The sequence below is a fragment of the Triticum dicoccoides genome, chromosome 7A, assembly GCF_002162155.2.
Source record: "Triticum dicoccoides isolate Atlit2015 ecotype Zavitan chromosome 7A, WEW_v2.0, whole genome shotgun sequence".
Classification (NCBI taxonomy): domain Eukaryota; kingdom Viridiplantae; phylum Streptophyta; class Magnoliopsida; order Poales; family Poaceae; genus Triticum; species Triticum dicoccoides.
In genome coordinates this window covers 576783274-576798859 of record NC_041392.1, presented here as the reverse complement: position 1 = coordinate 576798859, position 15586 = coordinate 576783274, and positions in this window count along the sequence as shown.

Genomic DNA, 15586 nt, shown 5'->3' with positions numbered 1-15586 from the left:
TTGTTTCGCAGAATATCCATATCAAACAGAGTTCAAACGGGATAAAAACGGACGTAATTTTTTTGGAATATCTGTGATTTTTGGGAAGAAAAATCCACGCGAGACGATGCCCGAGGGGGCCACGAGGCAGGGGGCGCGCCCCTGACCCTCGTGGCCACCATGTAAGGCGGTTGATGCCCTTCTTTCGCCGCAAGAAAGCTAATATTCGGATAGAGATCGTGCTAAAATTTCAGCCCAATCGGAGTTACGGATCTCCGGGAATATAAGAAACGGTGAAAGGGTAGAATCTGAGAACGCAGAAACAAAGAGAGACAGAGAGACAAATCCAATCTCGGAGGGGCTCTCGCCCCTCCCATGCCATGGAAACCAAGGACCAGAGGGGAAACCCTTCTCCCATCTAGGGAGGAGGTCAAGAAAGAAGAAGAAGGAGGGGGGCTCTCTCCTCCTCGCTTCCGGTGGCGTCGGAGTGCCACTGGGGGCCATCATCATCACCGCAATATTCACCAACAACTTCACCGCCATCATCACCAACTCTTACCCCCTCTATGCAGCGGTGTAACACCTCTTTTACCCGCTGTAATCTCTACTTAAACATGGTGCTCAACGCTATATATTATTTCCCAGTGATGTATGGCTATCCTATGATGTTTGAGTAGATCTGTTTTGTCCTATGGGTTATTTAATGATCGTGATTGGTTTGAGTTGCATGTTTCATTATTGGTGTTGTCCTATGGTGCTCTCCGTGTCGCGCAAGCGTGAGGGATTCCCGCTGTAGGGTTTGCAATATGTTCATGATTTGCTTATGGTGGGTGGCGTGAGTGACAGAAGCACAGACCCGAGTAAGTAGGTTGTTTGCATATGGGATAAAGAGGACTTGATACTTTAATGATATGGTTGGGTTTTACCTTAATGATCTTTAGTAGTTGCGGATGCTTGCTAGAGTTCTAATCATAAGTGCATATGATCAAAGTAGAGAAAGTATGTTAGCTTATGCCTCTCCCTCATGTAAAATTGTAATAATGATTACCGGTCTAGTTATCGATTGCCTAGGGACAAATAACTTTCTCGTAATGAAAAGCTCTTTAATAAAACTAACTTAGTTGTGTCTTTATCTAAACAGCCCCTACTTTTTATTTACGTAATCTTTATTATTGTAACATCCCAAATTTTCAATTTGGAATGTTATACATTAGATCATCATGCATATTTTATTTTCTTGCATTTTGGTCGATCCTAGAAATTTCACGCAACTCAAGGACCTTCGGAGAGAGTTGGAGATTTTGTTATTTTCATATTTGAGAGTTTTCTCGAATTTGAAAAGAGGATCATTTGATTTATTTATTTCATCTTCAATTATTTTTCCGGTGTCAAAATATATGAGAGAGGGAATAATATGACTTTCCCAAATTTAGGGAAAAAAATGAAGATTTAATAAATAGATCAATTTTGGTTTTGCCGGAGTTTTGTTTGTTTTTCTTTGGATAGGGAAAAATGCGCGTTTTCGAAAATTGCATTTTAGGTCCGTAGAAAAGTTCATTTTGTTCGGCTCATTTTTAGGAGTCGGGGAAAATTTACTTTAGAATTTTTGGAGCCCGTTTAGATTTTCTTTTCTGTGTTTTTCTGCGCGCGAAACCGTTTAAAAAAAACTTTCCGCAGGCCAGCCAGGCCAAAGGCCCAGCCAGCCACCGCCCCAGCCTCCCGTGCGCCAGGCACCAGGCGCAGGAGCGCCAGGCCGCCGCCTCCCCTCGCTCAAGCCGAGTCCTAAAAGGACTCTGGCCGGTTAGCCCCTCCCCTTTTCCTTGTTTCGTTTTTCTTTTTCCTACTCTATTTCTTGTCCCCTACCCCAAGTAATCTCTCCCCTCTCCTATATAAATACCCCCATAGACCCCCCCTCTCCTCACACCAAAAACCCAAACCCCCTCTCCTCCCCAAGCCGCGCCCCTCACCCGCCGCCGCCGCCCCTATAGCGCCGCCACCGCCGCCCTAGCACGCCACCGTTCGCCCCGCCTCGCCGGAGGTAGCCCCGTGCCTCTCTTTTTTTCTTCCCCGCGGTTCGGTTCTTTCAAAAGAAACCGTTCCGGTTTTCTTTTCCGGTTTTTCTCTCAGATTCTTCGTTTTGGTTTCTTTTCTGAAACCCTATATCAGATTCGTTTTCTTTTCCGATTTAGTTGCCTTTGGACCGTTCGCCGGACCGTTCGTCCTAACGAACGTGATCACCGGATTCTTCTAGGTTAACGAACGTCCGTTCGTTTAACCGTTCTTCGTTTTCTTTCTCGTCGGATTTATTCCGCGTCTTTTCCGCGATCGCGATCTCAGATCCGATCTTCGTTCTAGTTTATCTTCTCGCTCGTTTATCGTAATCAGGTGATTCAAGCACCTGGAGTTTCGTTTCGAAACCGCCGTTCCGTCTAATCAACTTAAACAAGTTTTTGCCCCGGTAAAATTTGACCTAGTTTCAACTTGCTAGAACCGAGTTGTTTTCTTCCGCCGTTTGTTTTCGTCGTTTGTTCGGTTCGTTCTTTCTTTGCAACCGGAGTTCTTAAGTTGAAATTTCTGGTTCGTTCTCCCGTTCGAGTTTTACTTGTGCATTAGATGAGTGCTTATTGTGTGGTTACTATTGTTTGCTTACGATAGATTGACTGGAGTGTGACGAGTAGATCTATCAAGAGTTTTAAGTGCAAATCATCTTCATCAACATTGCAGGCAAGTTCACACTTTGATCATACCTTTTCTACAACCCAGTTTTATTGCATTAGATCAATCCTCACACATTGCATGGTTAGGATCTAATTAAATTGTGGGATGGGAAGTAGATGAGGTAGTACCTATCACCTGCATTATTATGAAAACTTTGGGAGTTACTTCTACGTTTGCTTATTATGCCATGCTATGCTAGTAGACGTGGATTGGGTGAGTGATATCCATGACAGATGTGAGTTGATAATTTTTAATGGTTTATCTAAGGTGGCCACTTAAACACACATCTGGGTGGATTGAGGCACCTGATGTCTATCAGGACTTGCCTGTTTTATTTTGGACCGCCACCCAGGCTCAAAGGGATCATAAGATAATTCATGCTAGAAACTTCCGTGTGCATCCACATGCTACTATGGGCTCTGGCATAGTTGACTAAGTTGTGCGAACTCTTACGGGGTGGACTAGCAGATGTAGGGGTTGTAGGTGGTATGGTCTACCCCACATGTAAGGTGCTAGCGCTTCTGAAAGACTATGTCTCGGTCATCCGTTTCTCAAACACCATGTAGTGCGAGAAAACAAACGGAGGCGATCGAGTCATGTGGGGAAAAGTGCGCAAACCTCTGCAGAGTGTATAAACTAATCATGATTAGCCGTGTCCCCGGTTATGGACAACTTGAGTATCTAGTACTTGAATATCATGTGAATCTCATCATGTTACTTATAATTAATGTTGTTGGGTTTTAATTGTTCGCTTAATTGGGATTGAGAATGCTGTCAACCATTCTCAATGTTCAACAAGCACCATGATAGTAATTAATCTTATTCCTTTGCAGTAGGGAAAAATTGGCTTTACGCAAAAACCTTATAACCATATAGCTTTTCCACCAGCCAAATATGCATGTAGTGATAGCCATTGTTCTTCATTCTCTATGGTGTGAATTTGCCAGTACATTCAATGTACTGACCCGTTTCGAGCTGCAACGTCTTATGTTGCAGGTTTCTTACGACGAGTAAGTGATACGTTAGGGTTACGATTTCTACACTCAACTTTGCCGTTGGTGTTGATGGGAATCCACAACCTTGTTGCTTCCGCTATTTTGGATTGAGGTAATAGTATTTACGTTACTTTATACATGTGATTTACCTCTGTTATAAATCCTTCGAGTACTGTGTGTGTCAGCATACCGATCCAGGGATGACACTTAAGCACAGAGACTTGACCCATTCGGGTCGGGTCGCTACAATTATCTTGCAAACCTATCCAACAACACCTACAAAGTACTTCTAGTTTCATACTTGTTCTAGGTAAAGCGAACATCAAGCATGCGTAGAGTTGTATCGGTGGTCGATAGAACTTGAGGGAATATTTGTTCTACCTTTAGCTCCTCGTTGGGTTCGACACTCTTACTTATCGAAAACTGTTGTGGTCCCCTATACTTGTGGGTTATCACTCCCCTATTGGAAAGTAGTCCATCACAGAAATCGGTTCCTGTGACACCTACACCAATTAGTGAGGAAGCCAATGATGATGATCATGAAACTTCAGATCAAGTTACTACCAAATCTCGTAGGTCAACAAGAGTAAGATCTGCACCAGAGTGGTACGGTAATCCTGTTCTGGAGGTCATGTTGCTTGACCATGACGAACCTACAAACTATGAGGAAATGATGATGAGCCCAGATTCCGCAAAATGTCTTGAGGCCATGAAATCTGAGATGGGATCCATGTATGAGAACAAAATTTGGACTTTGGTTGACTTGCTCGATGATTGGCAAACCATAGAGAATAAACGGATCTGCAAGAAGAAGACTGACGTTGATGGTAACATTACTGTCTACAAAGCTCGACTTGTTGCGAAAGGTTTTTGACAAGTTCAAGGAGTTGACTACGATGAGACCTTCACACCCGTAGCGATGCTTAAGTCCGTCCGAATCATGTTAGCAATTGCCGCATTTTATGATTATGAAATTTGGCAAATGGATGTGAAGACTGCATTCCTGAATGGAATTCTGGAAGAAGAGTTGTATATGATGCAACCTGAAGGTTTTATCGATCCAAAGGGTGCTAAGAAAGTGTGCAAGCTCCATTGATCCATTTATGGACTGGTGCAAGCCTCTCAGAGTTGGAATAAACATTTTGATAGTTTGATCAAAGCATATGGTTTTATACAAACTTTTGGAGAAGCCTGTATTTACAAGAAAGTGAGTGGGAGCTCTGTAGCATTTCTAATATTATATGTGGATGACATATTGTTGATTGGAAATGATATAGAATTTCTCGATAGCATAAAAGGATACTTGAATAAGAGTTTTTCAATGAAAGACCTTGGTGAAGCTGCTTATATATTGTGCATCAAGATCTATAGAGATAGATCAAGACGCTTAATTGGACTTTGATACGTCTCCAATGTATCTATAATTTTTGATTGCTCCATGCTATATTATCTTCTGTTTTGGACATTATTGGGCTTTATTATCCACTTTTATATTATTTTTGGGACTAATCTATTAACCGAAGGCCCAGCCCAGAATTGTTGTTTTTTTGCCTATTTTAGAGTTTCAAAGAAAAGGAATATCAAACGGAGTCCAAACGGAATGAAACCTTCAGGAACGTGATTTTTGGAACGAACAAGATCCAGGAGACTTGGACCCTACGTCAAGCAACCAACAGGGAGGCCACGAGTTAGGGGGGCGCGCCCTCCATCCTTGTGGGCCCCCTATTGCTCCACCGACGTACTTCTTCCTCCTATATATACCTACGTACCCCCAAACGATCAGATACGGAGCCAAAACCCTAATTCCACCGCCGTAACTTTTTGTATCCACGAGATCCCATCTTGGGGCCTGTTCCGGAGCTCCACCGGAGGGGGCATCGATTACGGAGGGCTTATACATCAACACCATAGCCCTTCCGATGAAGTGTGAGTAGTTTACCTCAGACCTTCGGGTCTATAGTTATTAGCTAGATGGCTTCTTCTCTCTTTTTGGATCTCGATACAAAGTTCTCCCCCTCTCTTGTGGAGATCTATTCGATGTAATCTTCTTTTGCGGTGTGTTTGTTGAGACCAATGAATTGTGGGTTTATGATCAAGTTTATCTATGAACAATATTTGAATATTCTCTAAATTATTTTATATATGATTGGTTATCTTTGCAAGCGTCTTCGAATTATCAGTTTGGTTTGGCCTACTAGATTGATCTTTCTTGCAATGGGAGAAGTGCTTAGCTTTGGGTTCAATCTTGCGGTGTCCTTTCCCAGTGACAGTAGGGGCAGCAAGGCACGTATTGTATTGGTGCCATCGAGGATAACAAGATGGGGTTTTCATCATATTGCATGAGTTTATCCCTCTACATCATGTCATCTTGCTTAAGGCATTACTCTGCTCTTATGAACTTAATACTCTAGATGCATGCTGGATAGCGGTCGACGTGTGGAGTAATAGTAGTAGATGCAGGCAGGAGTCTGTCTACTTGTCTCGGACGTGATGCCTATATACATGATCATACCTAGATATTCTCATAACTATGCTCAATTCTGTCAATTTCTCAACAGTAATTTGTTCACCCGCCGTAAAATACTTATGCTCTTGAGAGAAGCCACTAGTGAAACCTATGGCCCCCCGGTCTATCTTCATGATATTAATCTTCCAACACTTAGTTATTTTCCTTTGCTTTTATTTTACTTTGCATCTTTATCATAAAAATACCAAAAATATTATCTTATCATATCTATCAGATCTCACTCTCGTAAGTGACCGTGTAGGGATTGACAACCCCTTATCCCGTTGGTTGCGAGGATTTATTTGTTTTGTGCGGGTGCGAGGGACTCGCGCATAGCCTCCTACTGGATTGATACCTTGGTTCTCAAAAACTGAGGGAAATACTTACGCTAATTTGCTACATCACCCTTTCCTCTTCAAGGGAAAACCAACACGGTGCTCAAGAGGTAGCAAGAAGGATGTCTGGCGCCATTGCCGGGGAGGTCTACGCAAAAGTCAAACATACCAAGTACCCATCACAAACCCTTATCTCCCGCATTACATTATTTGCCATTTGCCTCTCATTTTCCTCTCCCCCACTTCACCCTTGCCGTTTTATTTGCCCTCTCTTTTTCTCGCTTGCCTTTCTTCCGCCATGTCTGAATCAAAAAGGGTTGGGGGTTGTTTCCCGAGTTTTAGTACTTTGGATAACCCCTCTATTCTCGCCAAGCTCATAAATAAGGATACTATGGAAAAACTTACCGGAGTTATCAATGAGAATCTTAATAATTTTGATGAAGATGATTCCAGAATTTTTTGTTATTTACTTGATGAATCTTTGAAAGATGCTTGGTATAGACTATTAAGGATTAGGGCTAGCTATGTGCCTCAATACCAAATTGAAATTTACTTAAAAAGCTTTTACATTGCCCTTCCTTCTTCTTTTAAGCATGTCTTAGATTCTATATTTGAGGAAGGCTTTCTTGAAGGGGATGCCGTAAACACTTATGAGAAGATGAAAACCATATTTGGGCACCCCATGAATAAGAAAGTTGAATCTACATCTCTTTTCCTCTCTTACCAAAACGAATCTATCAAAGAGATGAAGGCTAGCTTAGATACAAATTTCCGTAACATACTTAATATTTATTCTACCATTAATAGCCATGTGCTTTATCAAAATAGAAAGATTAATCCCATAGATAGCAAGTTTGCTCTTTTCTTCCCTAAAACCAAAGATGGCAATACCTAGATATATCCTTGCTTTTTATGCCTAGCTAGGGGCATTAAACGATAGCGCTTGTTGGGAGGCAACCCAATTTTATTTCTATTCCTTGCTTTTTGTTCCTGTTTAGTAATAAATAATTTATCTAGCCTCTGTTTTGGTTGTGTTTTTTGTGTTTAATTAGTGTTTGTGCCAAGTAGAACTGTTGGGAAGACTTGGGGAAAGTCTTGTTAATCTTGCTGTAAAAAACAGAAAGTTTAGCGCTCACAAGAACTGCTGGCATTTTTATTTGGAAAGTGATATTTAGTTAATTCGTTTTAAGGTGATTAATAGATAAATTCCTCACGTCCAGAAATTTATTTTAGAATTTTTGGGTTTCCAGATCTTGCGTTAGCTACAGATTACTACAGACTGTTCTGTTTTTGACAGATTCTGTTTTTCGTGTGTTGTTTGATTATTTTGATGAATCTATGGCTAGTAAAATAGTTTATAAACCATAGAGAAGTTGGAATACAGTAGGTTTAACACCAATATAAACAAAGAATGACTTCATTACAGTACCTTGAAGTGGTCTTTCGTTTTGTTTCGCTAACGGAGCTCACGAGATTTTCTACTTTAAGTTTTGTGTTTTGAAGTTTTCAAGTTTTGGGTAAAGATTTGATGGATTATGGAACAAGGAGTGGAAAGAGACTAAGCTTGGGGATGCCCTTGGCACCCCCAAGATAATCTAAGGACACCTAAAAGCCAAAGCTTGGGGATGCCTTGGATGGCATCCCCTCTTTCGTCTACTTCTATCGGTAACTTTACTTGGAGCTATATTTTTATTCACCACATGATATGTGTTTTGCTTGGAGTGTCTTGTATGATTTGAGTCTTTATTTGTTAGTTTACCACAATCATACTTGCTGTACACACCTTTTGAGAGAGAGACACATGATTCGGAAATTATTAGACTACTCTATGTGCTTCACTTAAATCTTTTGAGTTATATAGTTTTGCTCTAGTACTTCACTTATATCTTTTTAGAGCACGGTGGTGGATTTGTTTTATAGAAACTATTGATCTCTCATGCTTCACTTAGATTATTTTGAGAGTCTTAAATAGCATGGCAATTTTCATAAATAATCCTTATATGCTAGGTATACAAGATTAATAATAAAATTCTCTTATGAGTGTGTTGAATACTAAGAGAAGTTTGATACTTGATAATTGTTTTGAGATATGGAGATGGTGATATTAAAGTTGTGCTAGTTGAGTAGTTGTGAACTTGAGAAATACTTGTGTTAAAGTTTGTGATTCCCGTAGCATGCACGTATGGTGAATGATACGTCTCCAACGTATCTATAATTTTTTATTGTTCCATGCTATTATATTATCTGTTTTGGATATTTATGGGCTTTATTATACACTTTTATATTATTTTTGGGACTAACCCAATTAACCTAGAGCCCAGTGCCAGTTTCTGTTTTTCCTTGTTTTAGAGTATTGCAGAAAAGGAAAATCAAACGGAGTCCAATTGACCTAAAACTTCACGGAACTTATTTTTAGACCAGAAGAAGCCCACGGAGTACCGGAGTTGCACGAGGAGAGTCCCGGGCGCGCCCACCCCCCTTGGCACGCTCCCCTACCTCGTGCTCAAGTGCTCAAGTGCTAGAGGAAGAAGTCTATAAAATGTTTGGCACTAAATCTTTGAATGATGATCATGATTGCAATGTTGTTAGTACGAATTCTTTGAATATCCATGATACTAATGATGATTGCACTAGTTATGATGTCTCCTATAAACATGTCAATTTTTGTGGAGTACATTGGGTTTGTAAGTACACACCAAATAGGGACAATAGATATTGCAAGAGGCATAAGTACTTAGAAACTAAATTGTTGCAAGAAAGGCTAGATGAATGTGCTGAAAATTTAAATTATCTTGGCCATACTTGTGAGCTTTGCAATGAACATGATCATTTCAATACCCAATGCAAATTGTTTCATGATCATATCGTGTCCAAAAATCGTCATGACTTGATTTCCCTTGCACATCATAATGAACTTAGTTTGCTCTTGGGTTATGAAGAAATGAAACGTATAACTAAGGATATTCCAAAATTTGCCCTTGATAGAGTTCTTCATTTTGATCTAGAGGAAATTTATATTTATTGTGCGGTGAATTGTATTGAAAATCCTTATATTGCCAACTACATAAAGAAATGAAAACAAATAGAAGATGAAGAGAATACTAATGAAAGGGAAGAGACTTCCCAATATCCTCCTATTATTTCTTATGATGAATCAGGTAACGAGGAGGAGCCTCCTATTCAACCAATCTCATTAATAAGGAGCTCCAAAAAGAGGATTGAACCCACACATGATGTGGTGAAGAAGAAGATAAGAAAAAGGAAGAGAGGTAAAAAGATATCTCCCCCAAATAATGTTGCTCCTATTACTATTGCGCCTCATGAAAATATAATTGTGGAAGATAATGATACTTCTTATGATCTTGAAAATCTTTTTGGCACTTGCTTGGAAGAATATGATAATTGCTATACTATTGGTGCTATCCATACTATTAATTATGAGTGTGATTATGCTTATGATATGAAAAGGCCCAAGCTTGGGGATGCTATGTTTTATGAAGAAGATGTTTTTGAGAATATGTTTGCTGCAACTAATGTTTGTCCCAAGCTTGGGGAAGCTATGATTAATGAAGATGATATTTTTAGTCTCCCAAGTTTTGATATGCAAATTTATAATGATGATAGCATGCCTCCTACTTATGATGATTATTGTGATGAAACTTATGATATAAAAAGTAGTGATTATATTTACAAAACTTGTCATGATTATGGTTACCCATTCTCTGAACATTACTCTTTTAATGTGGAAACAATTTATAGTATTCGAGTCTCTTATGATACTCCCACTATTCCGAATGAGAAGAATTTTGCTTATGTGGAGAGTAATAAAATTTCTATGCTTGTAGATCATGGAAAGAATGCTTTAGGTGCTGGTTATATTGTTGAATTCATTCATGATGCTACTGAAAATTATTATGAGGGAGGAACATATGCTTGTAGGAATTGCAATAATATCAAGTTTCCTCTCTATGTGCTTAAAGTTTTGAAGTTATGCTTGTTTTTCCCTCCTATGCTAGTTGATTATTGTTCCCACAAGTTGTTTTCTCATAAAATCCATATGCATAGGAAGTGGGTTAGACTTAAATGTGCTAGTCATATTCTTCATGATGCTCTCTTTATGTTACAATTCTTATCTTTTATGTGAGCATCGTTGAAATCATCATGCCTAGCTAGGGGCGTTAAACGATAGCGCTTGTTGGGAGGCAACCCAATTTTATTTTTGTTACTTTATTTTTGTTCCTGTTTAGTAATAAATAATTCATATATCCTCTGTTTATATGTGGTTTTATTCTTTTAATTAGTGTTTGTGCCAAGTAGAACCTTTGGGAAGACTTTGGGAAAGTCTTGTTGATCATGCTGTAAAAAACAGAAACTTTAGCGCTCACGATAATTGCTGCCATTTTTATTTGGAAAGTTCTATTTAGTTAATTATTTTTGCAGATGATTAATAGATAAATTCCTCAGGTCCAGAAATTTATTTGAGAATTGTATGAGTTCCAGAAGTATACGTTTGATCCAGATTACTACAGACTGTTCTGTTTTTAACAGATTCTGTTTTTCGTGTGTTGTTTGCTTATTTTAATGAATCTATGACTAGTAAAATAGTTTATAAACCATAGAGAAGTTGGAATACAGTAGGTTTAACACCAATATAAATAAAGAATGAGTTCATTACAGTACCTTGAAGTGGTGATTTGTTTTCTTATACTAATGGAGCTCACGAGTTTTCTGTTAAGTTTTGTGTTGTGAAGTTTTCAAGTTTTGGGTAAAGATTTGATGGACTATGGAATAAGGAGTAGTAAGAGCCTAAGCTTGGGTATTCCCAAAGCACCCCAAGTTAATATCCAAGGACAACCAAAAGCCTAAGCTTGGGGATGCCCCGGAAGGCATCCCCTCTTTCGTCTTCGTTCATCGGTAACTTTACTTGGAGCTATATTTTTATTCACCACATGATATGTGTTTTGCTTGGAGCGTCAATTTATTTTGTTAGGATTTGCTTTCTGTTATTTAGAACAATGTTTTGAATCTTTTATTTCAATAAAAGTGGCATTGATAGCCTTTACTATGCCTATTTTACAAGTCTTCATGTTGCTGTTTGAAAACAGAAAGTTTACTGCTGCTGCAATAATTCCCTAGAAAAGTCAGAATGTGATAAAATGTTGAAACCTATTGCATATTAAGCTATGATAAATTTACTAAAGTGGGAATTTTCTTTCATAATTTTTGGAGTTAGGGAAGTATGGATATTGCTGCACTCTTTACAGACTGTCCTGTTTAGGCAGATTGCTGTTATGTTTGCATTGTTTGCATATGTTTGCTTCTTTAATGATTCTATTTGAGGATATGACTATTAAATATGCAGAGGCATTTAGTATGCAATGTTTAATAATAATTTTAGTGATTTTCTACAGTAGAGTATGATAAGGTTTTTGCAATGGTTTATACTAACTTATCTCACGAGTCCTTGCTGAGTTTTGTGTGGATGAAGCTTTTGGGATTTAGGGAGACCGTGATATGAGATGAATTAAGGAGACACAAAATCTCAAGCTTGGGGATGCCCAAGGCATCCCAAGATACTATTTCAAGAATTCTCAAGCGTCTAAGCTTAGGGATGCCCCGGTTGGCATCCCACCTTTCTTCTTCAACAACTATCGGTTAGTTTTGGTTGATCCTAAGTTTTTGCTTCTTCACATGATGTTTGCTATTCCTAGAATGTCATTTTATTTTGCTTTGCTTGCTGTTTGAATAAAATACCAAGATCTGAAATTATTAAATGTCAGAGAGTCTTTACATAGTTGCATAATTATTCGACTACTCATTGATCTTCACTTATATCTTTCAGAGTAGTTTGTTGGTTGCTCTAGTACTTCACTTATATCTTTTAGAGCATGGTGGTAGTTTTATTTTGAAGAAATAGATGAACTCTCGTGCTTCACTTATATTATTTTGAGAGTCCTTTAGAACATCATGGTGGTTTGCTTTGGTTATGAAACTAGTCCTAATATGATGGGCATCCAAGATAGATATAATAAAAACTTTCATATAAAGTGCATTGAATACTATGAGAAGTTTGATACTTGATGATTGTTTTGAGATATGAAGATGGTGATATTAGAGTCATGCTAGTTGAGTAGTTGTGAATTTGAAAAATACTTGTGCTAAAGTTTGTGATTCACGTAGCATACACGTATGGTGAACCGTTATGTGATGAAGTCGGAGCATGATTTATTTATTGATTGTCTTCCTTATGAGTGGCGGTCGGGGATGAGCGATGGTATTTTCCTACCAATCTATCCCCCTAGGAGCATTCGCGTAATACTTTGTTTTGATAACTAATAAATTTTTGCAATAAGTATGTGAGTTCTTTATGACTAATGTTGAGTCCATGGATTATACGCACTCTCACCCTTCCACCATTGTTAGCCTCTCTAATATCGTGCACCTTTCACCGGCATCATAAACCCACCATATACTTTCCTCAAAACAGCCACCATACCTACCTATTATGGCATTTCCATAGCCATTCCGAGATATATTGCCATGCAACTTTCCACCGTTCCGTTTATTATGACACGCTCCATTATTGTCATATTGCTATGCATGATCATTTAGTTGACATTGTATTTGTGGCAAAGCCACCGTTCATAATTCTTTCATACATGTCACTCATGAGTCATTGCACATCCCGGTACACCGCCGGAGGCATTCATATAGAGTCATATTTTGTTCTAAGTATCGAGTTGTAATTCTTGAGTTGTAAGAAAATAAAAGTGTGATGGTCATCATTATTAGAGCATTGTCCCAGTGAGGAAAGGATGATGGAGACTATGATTCCCCCACAAGTCGGGATGAGACTCCGGACGAAAAAAATAAATAAAAGAGGCCAAAGAAGCCCAAATAAAAAAAAGAGAAAAGAGGCCATAAAAAAGTAGAGAAGGCCCAAATAAAAAATGAGAGAAAAAGAGAGAAGGGGCAATGCTACTATCCTTTTACCACACTTGTGCTTCAAAGTAGCACCATGATCTTCATGATAGAGAGTCTCCTATGTTGTCACTTTCATATACTAGTGGGAATGTTTCATTATAGAACTTGGCTTGTATATTCCAATGATGGGCTTCCTCAAAATGCCCTAGGTCTTCGTGAGCAAGCGAGTTGGATGCACACCCACTAGTTTCTTTTGTTGAGCTTTCATACATTTATAGCTCTAGTGCATCCGTTGCATGCAATCCCTACTCACTCACAATGATATCTATTGATGGGCATCTCCATAGCCCGTTGATACGCCTAGTTGATGTGAGACTATCTTCTCCCTTTTTGTCTTCTCCACAACCACCATTCTATTCCACCTATAGTGCTATGTCCATGGCTCACGCTCATGTATTGCGTGAAGATTGAAGAAGTCTGAGAACATCAAAAGTATGAAACAATTGCTTGGCTTGTCATCGGGGTTGTGCATGATTTAAATATTTTGTGTGGTGAAGATAGAGCATAGCCAGACTATATGATTTTGTAGGGATAGCTTTCTTTGGCCATGTTATTTTGAGAAGACATGATTGCTTTTCTAGTATGCTTGAAGTATTATTATTTTTATGTCAATATTAAACTTTTGTCTTGAATCTTACGGATCTGAACATTCATGCTACAATAAAGATAATTAATTAGAGAAATATGTTAGGTAGCATTCCACATCAAAAATTCTATTTTTATCATATACCTACTCGAGGACGAGCAGGAATTAAGCTTGGGGATGCTGATACGTCTCCAACGTATCTATAGTTTTTTATTGTTCCATGCTATTATATTATCTATTTTGGATGTTTATGGGCTTTATTATACACTTTTATATTATTTTTGGGACTAACCTATTAACCTAGAACCCAGTGCCAGTTTCTGTTTTTTCCTTGTTTTAGAGTATCGCAGAAAAGGAAAATCAAACGGAGTCCAATTGACCTGAAACTTCACGGAACTTATTTTTGGACCAGAAGAAGCCCACGGAGTACCGGAGTTGCACTAGGAGAGTCACGAGCTGACCACGAGGGTGGAGGGCGCGCCCACCCCCCTGGGCGCGCCCCCTACCTCGTGGGCAGCCCGGAAGTACACCGACGTACTTCTTCCCCCTATATATCTCCATATACCCTAAAAACATCTGGGAGCACAATAGATCGGGAGTTCCGCCGCAAGAAGCCTCCGTAGCCACCGAAAGCCAATCTAGACCCGTTCCGGCACCCTGCCAGAGGGGGAAATCCCTCTCCGGTGGCCATCTTCATCATCCCGGTGCTCTCCATGACGAGGATGGAGTAGTTCTCCCTCGGGGCTGAGGGTATGTACCAGTAGCTATGTGTTTGATCTCTCTCTCTCTCGTGTTCTTGAGGTGATACGATCTTGATGTATTGCGAGCTTTGCTATTATAGTTGGATCTTATTATGTTTCTCCCCCTCTACTCTATTGTATTGGATTGAGTTTCCCCTTCGAAGTTATCTTATCGGATTGACTCTTTAAAGATTTGAGAACACTTGATGTATGTCTTGCCGTGCATATATGTGGTGACAATGGGATACCACGTGATTCACTTGATGTATGTTTTGGTGATCAACTTGTGGGTTCCGCCCATGAACCTATGCATAGGGGTTGGCACACGTTTTCGTCGTGATTCTCCGGTAGAAACTATTGGGGCACTCTTTGAGGTTCTATGTGTTGGTTGAATAGATGAATCTGAGATTGTGTGATGCATATCGTATAATCATGCCCACGGATACTTGAGGTGACATTGGAGTATCTAGGTGACATTAGGGTTTTGATTGATTTGTGTCTTAAGGTGTTATTCTAGTACGAACTCTAGGGCTGTTTGTGACACCTATAGGAATAGCCCAACGGATTGATTGGAAAGAATAACTTTGAGGTGGTTTAGTACCCTACCATAATATCTTCGTTTGTTCTCCGCTATTACTGACTTTGGAGTGACTTTTTGTTGCATGTTGAGGGATAGTTATATGATCCAATTATGTTATTATTGTTGAGAGAACTTGCACTAGTGAAAGTATGAACCCTAGGCC